Raw genomic sequence first — 13,793 nt, forward strand, 5'->3', positions numbered from 1 at the left:
AAGCTGCAGGGCCGAGGCACGCCGCGAACGGCGGAGTCAGAGGAGATAAATGAACACATTCATTTGCCTGTGTGAGCCGAAGTTTCCTTTGGCGGTTCTTTGTAACTCGGTGTCACCTCAAGCAGCTGGTGGCATGCAATGCTCCCATGATCCTGGCCTTTGGCCCAGGCGGAGCTGGACAAGGCAGCCCGCTCCAAGGAGAAGAGCTGCGATGTCTCAGGTCAGAGAGGCCACGCTGCCAGTGGGACAGGCAGAGCACTAGGAGTTCAGCTAAACAAAACCCCGAGGGGATTAGGGAGCCTGGGGGATCATTAGCGAAGGTGTTTGCTTAAGTCATTAGGAAGCCGGTAGCTAGGGGAAGAAAGGCTTGTTCCACAAGGCACCTCCCCGGAATCGCAGGGCTGGAGATGCGGAGGATATCACAGCACAAGACTATGTGACCCTACCAAGTTCAACAACAGAGCAAACAGCACATGCCATTAGGGACGGCAGTCAACCGGGAGGTAACAAAGAGGGGAGGGCACCGGCAAAAATGTTCCTGTATTAAATATGGAAAAGTATGGGGACAAGGGCAGGGGTCAATGAAAGTCAACAAGAGAGCAGGCTTAATGATAGGAAGAATTTAATATAAAAAATACATAAATCTGCGTGGGAGGCAGCCCCAGAATAGGCAGAAAGGAAGGCAGCCTTGGAGTCAACATTCACTCGGTAATAGAACCAGAATGTATAGCGCCAGGCTGTTAACATTTAATACAAAAGTTAGCGGGGAATAAAGGACGGAGGGCCGGCTCCTTTAATTGTGGGTCCGCCGAGCGATTTCCATATGTCACGCTAAATGGATAACACCGGCCCCGCTCCTCGAGGCTTCTGCCGGGGATTTCCTCTCTTCCCCCTCCTTTACTTTCGTTCCTCGTTATTTATTTTCCCTCCGTCCCTCTCCACACGCCCCGCCGAGCTCCCGCCGGGAGCCGAGACAAAGGTCTGGCCCCGCCGGGACGGGGCGGGAGGGCGAACGGGAGCCCGGGCTTTCGGGGAGCCAGTGCCTTCCCGAGGCTCCCCTGCCGGCCCTCCGCGGCGTGGCACGGTTGGCCGCTGGCTGTCGCGACATAACATTTAACTCCCGCCGCTTTTTAACCTTAGGAAAGAGCCCTAAAGGAAAAACGGCTCGGCGGAGAAACGACGGCTCTCCCGGTTCAGCAGGGCTCGGTCCAGCGCTGCGCGGAGACCCGGCCGGGCCCTGCTGCCGCCCCCGTGCGGGGACCGGGACCGGCCCGGCGGAGCGCACGGACCGGGGGATAGAGCGAGCGCTTCAAGGGCCAAAAAGGAAAAAAAAAAAAAAAAAAAAGAAGAAAAAAAACCCGTGCCCCTGATCAATACGGCAGTGTTTCCGCGCTAGTTCAGGAGGTCAGGCGGGCGTAGACACAGCATGGAGAGTTATTTATGTCAAGTCGGGTTATTGTAAACGAAATCCAGCAAATTGCACATAAGCTCCTCGGGGCCGCCAGTGGGCTCGTGGGCAGAGGTCAGTGTCAGTCAGTCTGTCCATCCCTCTGGAGACAGTAATTGTCCGGGGGCTGACACTGCGTCGGGGGCGATAGGCGGCTCCATCCATCTCCATCCAGTTATCCCGGCGCCGGGGCCGGGACTGCCCGCTGCTCCGCGGGTGCGTGGCACCAAGCCACGGCCGGGCTCGCTCCCGGGAATGCCACGCCGGGAATCCCACGGGTCCCAGGGGCCTGGCCGGGCCGGGCGGCGGAGTCCCCCCCGCGGCTCCCCGCCATCCCCGCGCACCCCGCACCTTGCCAGCATCCCGCATCCAGCTCCATCGCTCCCCCATAACCCCCTTATTAACAGGGAAATTCTTCCTTTCTGACAATTTAATAGTCCAAAGTAATCATCTGCGTGACATTGCCCATCCGTCTTCTCAAAAGAGAAAACAAAGGGGATGTTTTTTTCTCTGGGCCTCTCCAGATCCTTTTCTATTTTGAGAGGGGCTCCCCACAATGGGGTCCTTATGAACCATAATGGTTATGTTTATGAAGCCAGCGATACCAGTGTATGAAGACAATTTTATGCCTAATTAGAAAATGATGTAAGCAAGGGGGAGACAAAGAGGGCTTGTTTGCCGTGGCTGGGTCCCTGGCCATCACTCCTGGGTGAATATATCGCCTCCTCTGTGCCTTACGTCCACTATTTTTATAACATCTCGTCTATTAGCTCCTCAAACTGTTTATGATATCGTGGACAGTTAGTAAAACAGCTCAATTTAGCGGTGGATTAAAGCAATTTTGAAACATGTTCCGAAGGGAATCGCACGGGAGGCGAAGAGCAGCCCTCCCCGCTCCTATCCAAGGGGACTTCACCTCTGGGAAGACTCCAATAACTGCAACCCCAGCCCCACTCGATTAAGGGATAATTTTTAATATATATGCAATAAATGTTCACTTTGTTAGATTGAATGACAGACAATAATATCGGCAAATCTTCATATCCATCCATTACCGGCAAATGAGCCGCACAAAGAACATATTTGCTTTTGATTAATTTATTTGCAGACTCTGTTTGATAAAGCAATAACTATTTGGTTAAACTTGACACTCGGTCTTCGGGGGGTTATCAGACCAATTCCCCCTCGTTCGTGGGTGATAATAAAGCTGTTTAAACGGGATTAATTATTAATTGGTTGCAATTAATTTCCTCTCTTCTCCGCGTCGACAAACAATGAGGATCACTCACTCCCAAACAAAAGACTGCCGTAGGAGCATCCTCGCCCCATCCATATCTATCTATCTGTTTGCCCGTCTGTCCCCCTCCATCTCTCCCGCTTCCTCCACACGGCACCTCAGCTTTCCTCTCCGAAGCGTTATATCTGTCCCGCGGCAGGGACATCCCTCCCTCGGGGGGGGGGAGAAGCTGGCCGGGCCCCCCGTGCGTGCCCGCTGTCCCCCGCCCAGGGGCGCAGCCCCGGCCGCCCCGCCGGCCGCCCCTCCCCGGCCCCTCCGCGGGGCTGGGCCGGGCCGGGGCTGACCGAGCAGGGATCCCGGGACGGCGGCCAGGGGAGCGGGTCGCCGGGGGACAAAACTCCCCCGTTCAGCCGCGGTGATGAATTGCTGCGGAGCAGAGGAACAGAGCTCCTCTCTCCCCCTCTCCCTGCCTCTGATGAATGGGCCCGGAGGATGGATAGTCCAGAGTGTGTTATATCTTCATCAAACTGTGAAACCCCTCCCTTTACTAATAATCTGTCACAACTTTACAGAACACACACTGAGACCAAAGGGAAGCCCCTGCCCTGCAGCCTGCCCCTTCCCTCCCCTGTCAGGAAGGGCTTTATCCGGGCAGGGAGCACGGGGGAGGGGGGCTCCCGCCGCCTAAAGCCTTCCTCGGCCGCTGCCCGGCCTCTTCCCCCGCGGCTGCCCCAGGAGCCCCGCCCGCAGAGCCCGTCCCTCGCCCGGGGGCTCCCCGGCCGCTGAGCCCGGTCCCCCTCCGCCGGCCGCGGGGGTTGTGCTCCAGGCGTCCGGGGCAGGGCGAGCCGAGGGTTCGCCAGAAAAAAACCCCAGAAAATTCGCGTCGTTCTCGGCAAGATCTTGACTACCGGGAGGCACGAGGCGGGAAGCCGCCCGTTTTCCGCAGGGAAACGACGGCGGGACGCTTAAGGCGAGACCCAGCACCCTCCGACACGGCCCTAGCCCATCCCGCTGGCGGCTCGCTCGGGCACAGATAAATGTCCCTGTCCTGTCGCGTATTTACGTGTCGAGCAGAGGCATCCTCCAGCAGCAATGCCCGCTCCTCTGGTCTATGTAGTTAAAAACAACGGTCAGAACCAACCGCGTGGAAGCGAGGAGGCCAGCGGAGATGCTGCGGGTGAGAGGCGGGCAGCCCCCGCAGGCAGCCGTGCCCCGCCGCCCGCAGCGCAGCCCCGCGCTCCCCGGCTCTTCACCTAGAGAAAGGGTCGTTCCGGGTTATTCTACTGTTAGCAATAGTCATTGCTCTGTCCGGGAATAGTTTAAGGCGTAAAACCGAGGCAGTGAAAGACGTTAGTTTAAAGGCGTTTGCCGTGTAGAAGCTGTTGATATTATGTTGTCATTCATCTCATTTAAAGTCCGAAGAAACGCATTCATGAGATTGTTTCTTTATTTTTCCCCTCCCTTTCTCCCCCTTTCTTGCTGTTTTAAAAAACATCGCTTTCTTTGGCTGTTTGCTTTAGGGGCTTTTCATCTGCGTGTTTCAGATAAGAAAAGAAATCAGATTCTTTTATTTTTCGATAGGATCCGAATTCCTTTTGATGTCCCCATTTAGTGCCTTTGACTTCTCCTGTGAATGGCAGCCTTTTGTTGCCGTCCCACATGCCCTTTAAAAAATTCTCCCTTAAACGCCTGGTACCCGCTGATGGATCCGTTTTCAAATGGACCAGAAGGAAAATGCAAGGAGCGAGAGGCCCGTTTCCTTAGTAATTGCTCGCGTTTGGGTGAAAATGCAGATATTTTTGTCTGATGTGGGAGTATTGGGAGCAAGAACATCAGCAGGGGTTTAAAACAAAGATTGTCAGCTGCGATCTCGCTGCACAAGGCGAGCGGCTCGCTTGATTGCCTTTGGTGTCAAAGCTGGGGTATCCTCCAAAGTGGGGAGCGACGTGCCGAACCCCCCGACGGCTGGAGGCGTGCGGGCAGCCCCTGCGCGGCCCCGGCTGCGGGTGGCCCGGGGCGCCCGGCCCGGTCCCCGCCGCCCCCGCAGCCGCAGCCCCCCGCCTGGCCGCCGGCTTGCGGCAGCTACTGCGGCAGCGTCGCTAGGAAAAAGAGTTAATGCTGGTGACACATGCACGCTATACATTTTATCTATCTATCATCTATCTATCTATCTATCTATCTATCTATATCTGTGAGCGGGCGGCTGGATGGGCGATTGCCTGTGTGTAGATTCAAATATTCCTGGCGCTAAAGAAAGATTCGAGTCTCCCAAACTACGCTTCGGAAGAAGCGACTGTAAAATAAATTCACCGTCCGAGAGCGCAAACGCTCCTGTGCTCCGAGGCTCGGCAAGCAAGGAGGGCACCGCACGCAGCCGGAGGTGATCAAAAGCTAAAACTCACAGGCGTTCCCAAAATATATATATATATATGTATTTCAATCTTAAATAAAGACACACCCCCACACACTTGTGCCTCTTGGAGCTTTGAATATCTTTGAAATAATCACGAAGCGATTACAAATCGTTTTCAAGAAACGACTCCAAGGTCCGTGGAGCAGGATCAGCCCCGTGTCCCGCAGAGATCCACTCGCTAAGCCTGAGCCCGTTTTCTCCTCCAAGTAGGGCACTTCTTCTTGTCACTCGCCAGGGCTACATTGCTGCAAAACCATTTCCTAACCATTTTCGGGTTTTGCCTTTTCTCCTATAAACTCTCTTCCCTTACACCATTGTGTCTTGGGACACTGAAGGATCATTAAATGTCAACAGAAATAGCAAAAGGTCGGGTACATGGCTCAGAGCTATTCGCTCCCACCCAGCAGAACGCGGGATTTCGGGGCTGTGTTGGGAGAAGGCTGGGCTGAGCCTTTGCAGGGGACCCGGTGAGCCGGCACGGCTCGGAGGGACGGCAAGGCTAGGGCTGCCGGCAGGTGCTGAAATCACAGCTCCCTGTTTCTCCTCTTTTTTTTTTGGCAAAGGACGGCAGCGGCCGACCTGAAAGCATCCCTTCCCTCGTGGGGAGCTCTCCAGGACAGATCCCTTCTCTTCCCCAAGCAACACGAGCTAACCAGGGTCCTCCAAGTCATCTATTCTCCAAGGAAAAAAAGCTCGCACTGCGACAGGGGCGAGGGAAAAAAAAAAAAAAAAAGCAAGATTTTCTTTAGAATACAAATACGGGAGAAAAGGTTGCGTATATTTGGAAACAAATTTGTAGCCAGACATAATATTTCGATTCTGCAAAGACAATGGCAATAAGAGCGGAGTGAAAGGTGCCTTACTTACGTTTTAGGCGAGCGCCTTCCCTTCCGCACTGACCTGCCTCCTGTGCTGTAGATTATTTTATACATTTCTCCCAGATACAAACAAGTGGAAATTTTGCATCCTACCCGCACCATTTTATACATGATGAGCCATCAGTAATAGGATTATTAAACAAAAACCGTCTGAGGCGCTGGCGTTAACCTTTTTTAAAATGGCTAATTAGGTTTTGCACAGAAAAATTAGATTTAACGTTGCTTACATTGCCTACATTTTCAGTTGATGCTACAATAATTTGGGGGGTAGGACGGGTAAAACAATTCGAAGACATAATAAAAAATTAACTATTTTAACATATATTATAGGTCCCCTACACTAGCATAAGGCAAAGAATATTTTCATGATCAAATATTATATACATAAAACTAATTATCTCTCGCTGCTGCCTCCATCAATTACGGGGGAGAAGAGCGCGGTGCCGCGCGCCCTCTGGTGGCTGCAAGCCGCACCGCGCGGGGCGCAGCGGCACCGCTGCTCCTTCCATCCTCTGCCCCCGCTCAATGTTGTTTTTGGTTGGTTTTTTTTTTGTTTGTTGTTGTTTTTTTTTTTTTTTTTAAATGGCTTTTTAATTGATCTAGAGCTAAAGGCCCATCCGTTACAGAAAATAGGGAGGATGCCAGTTATTTGATCCGGGCTGTTCTCCGCAGAGATAGCTACGACAGATGGCAGAGAGCACTCGTGAAAGTAACACATTCTAGACAAAGGGATGTGTCTCCTTCCTTCCTTCCATTTCTCCCCCTTCCTTCATCCTTTCCTCCTTCCTTCCTTCCATTTCTCCCCCTTCCTTCATCCTTTCCTCCTTCCTTCCTTCCATTTCTCCCCCTTCCTTCATCCTTTCCTCCTTCCTTCCTTCCATTTCTCCCCCTTCCTTCATCCTTTCCTCCTTCCTTCCTTCCATTTCTCCCCCTTCCTTCATCCTTTCCTCCTTCCTTCCTTCCATTTCTCCCCCTTCCTTCATCCTTTCCTCCTTCCTTCCTTCCATTTCTCCCCCTTCCTTCATCCTTTCCTCCTTCCTTCCTTCCATTTCTCCCCCTTCCTTCATCCTTTCCTCCTTCCTTCTCCTCTCCCTCCCTTTCCTCCTTCCGCTGTTTCTCCTCCTTTCCCCCTGGAGAACCCCACCAGCGTTTCCCTCAGCACCCTTCCCAGGGCGGGTGCTTTCTCGCACCCACGGGCCGGGCACTGGGGACCCCCCGGCGCCCGCGGGCGCCCTGCAGGTGCGGGGCTCTGTGGGAGGCTGCGGGCACCCACCCGCCCGCGGCTGCGGCTGCCTGCCCCGCCCCGCGCCCACCCGCGATCTTCTAGTACCACCCGCTGATGCGACACGTTGGCGGGGGTCGGGACCGCGGTACCCGCGGGGAGGGTCCGCCGAGCTCGGCGGCGCGGCAGCCGGCCCCCGCTGCTGGTACCGGGGAGCTGCCAGAAGCCCAGCGGCGCACGGGGAGGCAGGTCCGCAGCGCATCCGCCCGGCTGCGGGCGCTGGAGCCGTCCCTCTGTCCCGGCATTGTCAGGAGCAGTGTTTTCATTTGCTTCTGCCATCGAAAGCGCTCACAGGCAGCCGACATCGGCAGCTTAACCTCTGAAGAACCTGCAGATAGTCTGGGGGGAACGAAGCCTATCTTTAGTGCCTGCTCTGTTCCCTCCCCTCGCTCTTTGCCAGAGACAGCTTGCTTTTCAGCGTGGTTTCACGAGCAACAACACATAGACCACCTAAAAGGGTCATCAGAGGAGGAAAAAGCTTTCAGCTGAAACCGGATGCAAAATGCAGAGTTTATCCCAGAAAGCAACATTCACCGCTCAGCTGCGCTCCTGCTTCTCATCTATGTGGTGGGCAACTTGGTCTGCAGGGCCTTCGCAGGGGCAGGCAGCGAAATGGAGACACCTGCCCCATGCAACAGCAGCAGGGAGCAAAATACATCAGAAGGCGCTTGGCTGACGTTTTCTGAAATGGGAAAGAGAAAAGATTATCAGTCCTTTTAAAAAAAATCTACTTCTATCAGAGTTGATAACAAGGTCAGCTAGTAATATGTGAAGGTGCAGCATTTAGAACAAACAAAACATTATTAAATTCAACTTTTTAAATGCAACATTAAAAGCATTCTATCATCATATTAAATACTAACTAGATAAGCCTACTCTGGAGGCACAAGTGTTTGTTCGGTCTATCTAGGACCATGCTTTGTGCGGCTCCTACAGCCCCAGTTTTCAGCTGGGAAGCCTCTCGGTCTTGCTGTTCTGAGGCTACCGGCTGCTCTCAGTGACTCCTGTGCTAAAAGCAGCGTTTAGTTGAAATCCAGGTGACATAGATCAGCAATGCGATACCATATGGAGCAAACTGTACACAGGCACATTTCACTTTGGCTAATTTAGTCTTCTCAGAGAGCTTTGCAACTTCTTCTAATTTGAAATCTCTTTTTTTACAGGTATCTTTTATACACTGGACTGAGCCATGCAGATATACCCTTAGGCAGGAGAGCAATCTCAAGACCCTTCTCTGATCCCTAAGCACCACGGTTTATAGGAAGGAAGAGAGAAACACTATAGCACCTTCCTCCCTGTGTGACGCAGAACAAAATCTGCTGAAGTGCCTAAAGTATACAGGTAACTGCATTTTCTCCAGATATATATAAATCTGTTTACCAGCATTTCAGGACTTCCTCCCTGCTGGTGTGCACCTCCCAGCTAACCACTAGAGACTAGGTATCTCCCTGCCTTATTTTCCCGAGAAGCAGGGCCTGGTGGTGGAGCACAGAGCACACCTGCTTCACACCACCACCATATTGTATCACAGTCTCTTACCTGCAGGTTCCTTTCCCTAATTTAATCCCAGGCTGTTTTCAGGGACGCCATCAGGAGCAGTTAAAAACTGATAATTTTTTTCGGTCTTCTGCAGCACCCTTCCAGGAAGAGAGACTGTATATTCCCCAGTTTGCATACTAATATTCACTTAACCACCTAGGAAAGAAACACACCCTTTTGTACTCGATCATTATCAATATACCAACAATAAACGGAAAAAGTGAATCATGCAAACTTTCTATTAAAATACAGGCCTCTCCTACCTTTGTCACGCACATCATTTATCTCAGCCATGTTCAGCAATATGTTACAGATGGACATTTTGAATGGAACTATGCAAATATTTGGAATATAAGACTGAAATGTTCTAAATTTCTTTCAAAATTTGCTGTATTATGTGAAGTTTGCTGCTGCTGGAACAGACTACAAATATATTGAGTTTAACAACTTTCTCCAAGGACCCTAAATCTTGGTATACAATGCAGAAGGTTTTTTATTGAAAACAAACAACTGAAATGGCCCATTAAGACAGTTAGCCCAGAACCCTGCCTTGCCATGTTCATTGCTTACAGTCAGGACCAGCGGTATAATGCAATTACGTGGCTGTGTACTGTGCAGCATCTTCGGAAAATATATCTGATCATATGTCTGTTTTTCTCTGGCAAAAAGAGCTTGTGGACAGCTTGATGGCAGGATATGGCTGGTCTTTGTGTGCGGCGATAGCCAGACTGATGGTAAGGATTAAAAGCTAAACACGGTAATTGCCAGTGATTTTATTTGGTTTTGAGTAACATTTTGAACAATTTTTCTATCTAAGTGGCCTGTATTTGCCCATACCTATTTGTTACAGTGCTCGTTGGCAGGGTTTTGGCTCATTCCCAGGGATGGATGTAATTTTGGGTGGCAATATGCACCTGGGACAATAAATAGTCCTGGCAGAATATACAGGTAGGAGTTGTATATTTTATCCATACACCCAGAGAAAAGACTCTGCCCATTTTATTTACTTATGTTGACAGTCATTTTCTTATCTAGTCTTTTATAAACGTTTGGAAGAAGGGGTAAATTCTTCTTATCCTGATTGTCGCATTTTGAGCGGATCTTGAAAGGTTATGAGGTAAAAGCCTTGGACCAAATAATTTCCTACCATGCGATCAAACATCCAGGAGAAAGCAATTCCATTCTGGAATCAGTTTAGAGTATGAATAAGATTTCTTGTGGTTATAGCTTTTGTAAAAAAAAATATTGCAGCAAAACCACCTTTAAGCAGTACAGTAATTATTAAGATATCAAGAACAATTTGGATCTCAAACAGGAAATTTCTGTTATGCTGGGAAATTTCTTTCAAAATCAACAGGAACTGCATAGAGTTGATTTCCCCAGTTAAAATGTCCCACTCTGAGCCTACTGCATGACATGGACATGGAGTAAAAGGGACAAAATACAGGGTTTGCATTACCTCTACGGCTTCCTAGTTTCAGTAATGGGCAAGATCCACATCTGTCCAGGGTAAGTCAGAAAGTGCCTGTGTATTAGTGTCTCGGTGACAACTCACAACGGTGACAAGAAGTATAGGTTGTCTATACTGCTTAAATTGAAAAGGATTGTATCATCAGTATGACAGAGTCCGAGTGACACACTTGTGTCCACACTGCTTTCTGGCTCCTTCACAGATTTGCTTTTGGGAAAGTTAATGGGAGCAACCTAAAGCAAAAACATGGAGCAAAGTAGGAGCTGGCACTGTGGATGATCTACCATGACTGCTCAACTTCACTTTCTGGTTTTTTTTTACTAAACAGTTTAAATGCCCCCAGCATCGCCCTGACTACCTTGGATTTCTGGTGCAGTGAGGAATAACTATGTGCAATCATCACTTGAATCTGTATCATTCATATTCATACTTTCTATCCTGGTCCAAGGTGCACATAGTATCTTCAACATAACCTTTCCTAGGGACTACTGGATGACTATGTGGGATGGATTGCAGAGAGTGGCCAGGAGTCCATGACTTCCCTAAATAGGTGGGAAAAGGGTCTTCACAGGTAGCCTTTGAATTAAGATTGTAATTACATTTTATAAGGATGTGTTTCAGCAGCCTCCTTACTAGTTATGATACTAAGGCACAGGGGTGCTGTCATTTATGGCCTTTTAATGATGCAAGTCAGTAGCACAAAAGGAGTGAAATCAAGCCTCCTCACCCATGGGTTCTTGCTGTAGTTTAAAATGTAACTCGGACTCTATTCCACCTAGAAAAATAGTTTCTAGTTGCTTTTACTTTTAAACTGATGAACACATTGAATAGTGTGGTGATTTTGTTACCCAGACAAATACCTACAAGGAGCAAGTATGAAACCACCGAACTGATTTTAACTTATAATTTCAAAACAAGATTTCACAGTAGGTCTCTACAGGTGAGATCTAATGAAAGTCTAATACAAAGTTACCTGATTGTTTGGTATTAGCCTTAGGAAGTTTATTCTTCATAAAACAAAGTTTTATTTTGATACTAGATGTTAATGCCTTTATTCAAACTGATCACATTTGATAGCATTACTGAAAAAGCTTTTAGCAACTGATACAAATTGAAGTACTATATTTCTGTATAACTAATACATATGGTAGATGTTGTTTAAAGTATTTCTCAAACTAGATGGTTTGATACTCAATACTCTAATAGGAAAGAAAAACTATACACACTGATCTCCAGAGCAGAATGAAATCAGATGACTAGCAACTGCACAAGCTAGGTTCATGAAAACAATCTTTGAATATTATGGGTTGAATATAAAGAACGCACAGAACAGATCAAATCCAAAATGCAATACTGTATTTCTATTCACTGGATATCAATGTGCCCCTTTATCGGTCTCTCAGAATCTGGGGAAGTGGTGATTAGATGGCATGAGTGTTCCATTTTCAAAAGAATAGATAAATAGCATGAAAGTCCCCTTAAGAGTTTAAGAAGAAATCCACCCCCCCACCCCCCCATTTCTGGTTCCTAGTAAACTTCGCTGTTCTTTGAGAAATACCATTTCTTCAAGATATCATGCAATTCTACATCTGCAAATGCCAGAAATACTTGGATGCCAACACCACTGAAAAAGTCCTTCAATATATTAAATACTTCTAACTACCCTTCTTGTCACAAATATTATTCACTATTCATTTCTAGTGACCTTTTTTGCAGTATTAGATTGGTTTATACTTTAAACAAGAAGAATCTTAATGTGAGGGTCTCCAGTGAAATTTTATGAGATAATTATACAATAAATAATGAACAGAACTTACCACTACTATTTTGCGATTATCATTGTTCTGTGCTTTGCTGCTTTTGTTACTGTCACCTCTAAAAGCCACAAACGAGGCTATTGAGACTCTGCTGAATGCTGCACTTGCTCAGATGAAAATAAATCTTTTTTTTTTGTTTCATTCCTGGGCTTTTGCAGTCTGAGGCCCTGGCCCTGGATGAAGTAAGTGGGGTCATATCAACCCAAGTTAAATGCAGCTGTAAGTGTTTACTGAAAAAAACACAAGTGTAGTGCTCCGTTTAGTTTTCAAGAACAGTGAGCAGCTACAATCCAGTTTCTGGATAATTAGAAATCTGGATTACCATGAGCGAATTTGCTTGAAAGGCACACTAGAAAGTTACGATTCTAGTAGACATGGAATACAAATTATCAGATCATAATGCTCTAAATCTCTACTAATTGAACCCTGAGAATACTGCAGAAACAGGAAATTCACCCAAGTTTCTTCACTCATTTACTATGTAAGAGGTCTTAATAATTCCAGAATTCCAAAATACGTTTCAGAAATAAGTTTACTAGCAATTTGCTGTGTTATTGAGGTTGTGCTCCCCAGTTTGTTCTTTCACCTGGGTTTAGTGAGAGTAAGACTTAACTTGCACCTGATATGATGTCCTTATCACAACAGAATCAGTTGCAAGGTTTTCCAGCACTGACTGGGACATAACGAAAATTCTGACCTTGCTACCAAGACATGGCATCTTCATAAGAGATAAGAAATCACAGCTCGTTCTTTTAGATCACTAACTACGCCTTTCCCTTTAGCTACTGTTTGGTCCTCCATTCTCATTTTTATCAGTTTTGTAGCATTTCATCTTTTTCCTGGGCCACGCACTGGTACACAGGATGTATCATGATAAGAAGATATAAAAGACATTTCTCCTCATGACGGGCACGTATTTGGCCAAGAGGACAAAAAGCTGTGTATTTTCTTATGCAAAGTATTTTTTTCATGCATTGAATACCTATTTTAGATTATATTCTAATTAGAAGTAAAAATTAGGAATAGGAATGCATTAATTCACTCATAAATTTAACCTGAATCAGAAGTTACAGTTAGAAGACAGGTCTACATGTTCTTATTTATATTCTTTTTTAATTTATCTATGTTTGACTTTTGAATTATTTTACATTTTTATTGCTAAGTGATAAATCCTCTGATATGCATTATGCAAAGCCAAGCCAAATAAATATTTGATTGACCTAAGTTTTATTTTATTGCATGATCTGATGCTCACAGGTGAAAATAATTTAATTTTATGGTTTATGCCTGAGGCACCTCTCTTTTAAAACTGTTGTAAAATAGCTGGATCATATTCAATACTTAGAAGTGTACACTTCCACGACAGGGTTGTAAGGTCATTATATTAGCAAAAGTTATAAATATTCATATTTTTTCTGGAAAAACATTTTTATTTCTTTTAAGCCAAGGTCTTCATAAAAGCAGATGCACTGGAAAATATTCTTGAGGAAGTGGGTTTCAAATAGGACTGTAGTTAATACAGGCAGTCAGACCTGTTATGGTTACCACGTTTTGAACTCTACAGTTCCAACAGCATCCTTATCTTGGGCTTGGACAACTCCAGAAAGTGAGCACCGTGTTAAGTGGGTGTACAACTGGTGTCCTGGCCAAAAGTGCCACATCTTTGTTGTGGCTTTCAGAAGGACAAGCTCCATGACCTGCTCTCTGTT

Source organism: Falco punctatus (assembly GCF_963210335.1).
Source record: "Falco punctatus genome assembly, chromosome: 1".
NCBI lineage: Eukaryota > Metazoa > Chordata > Aves > Falconiformes > Falconidae > Falco > Falco punctatus.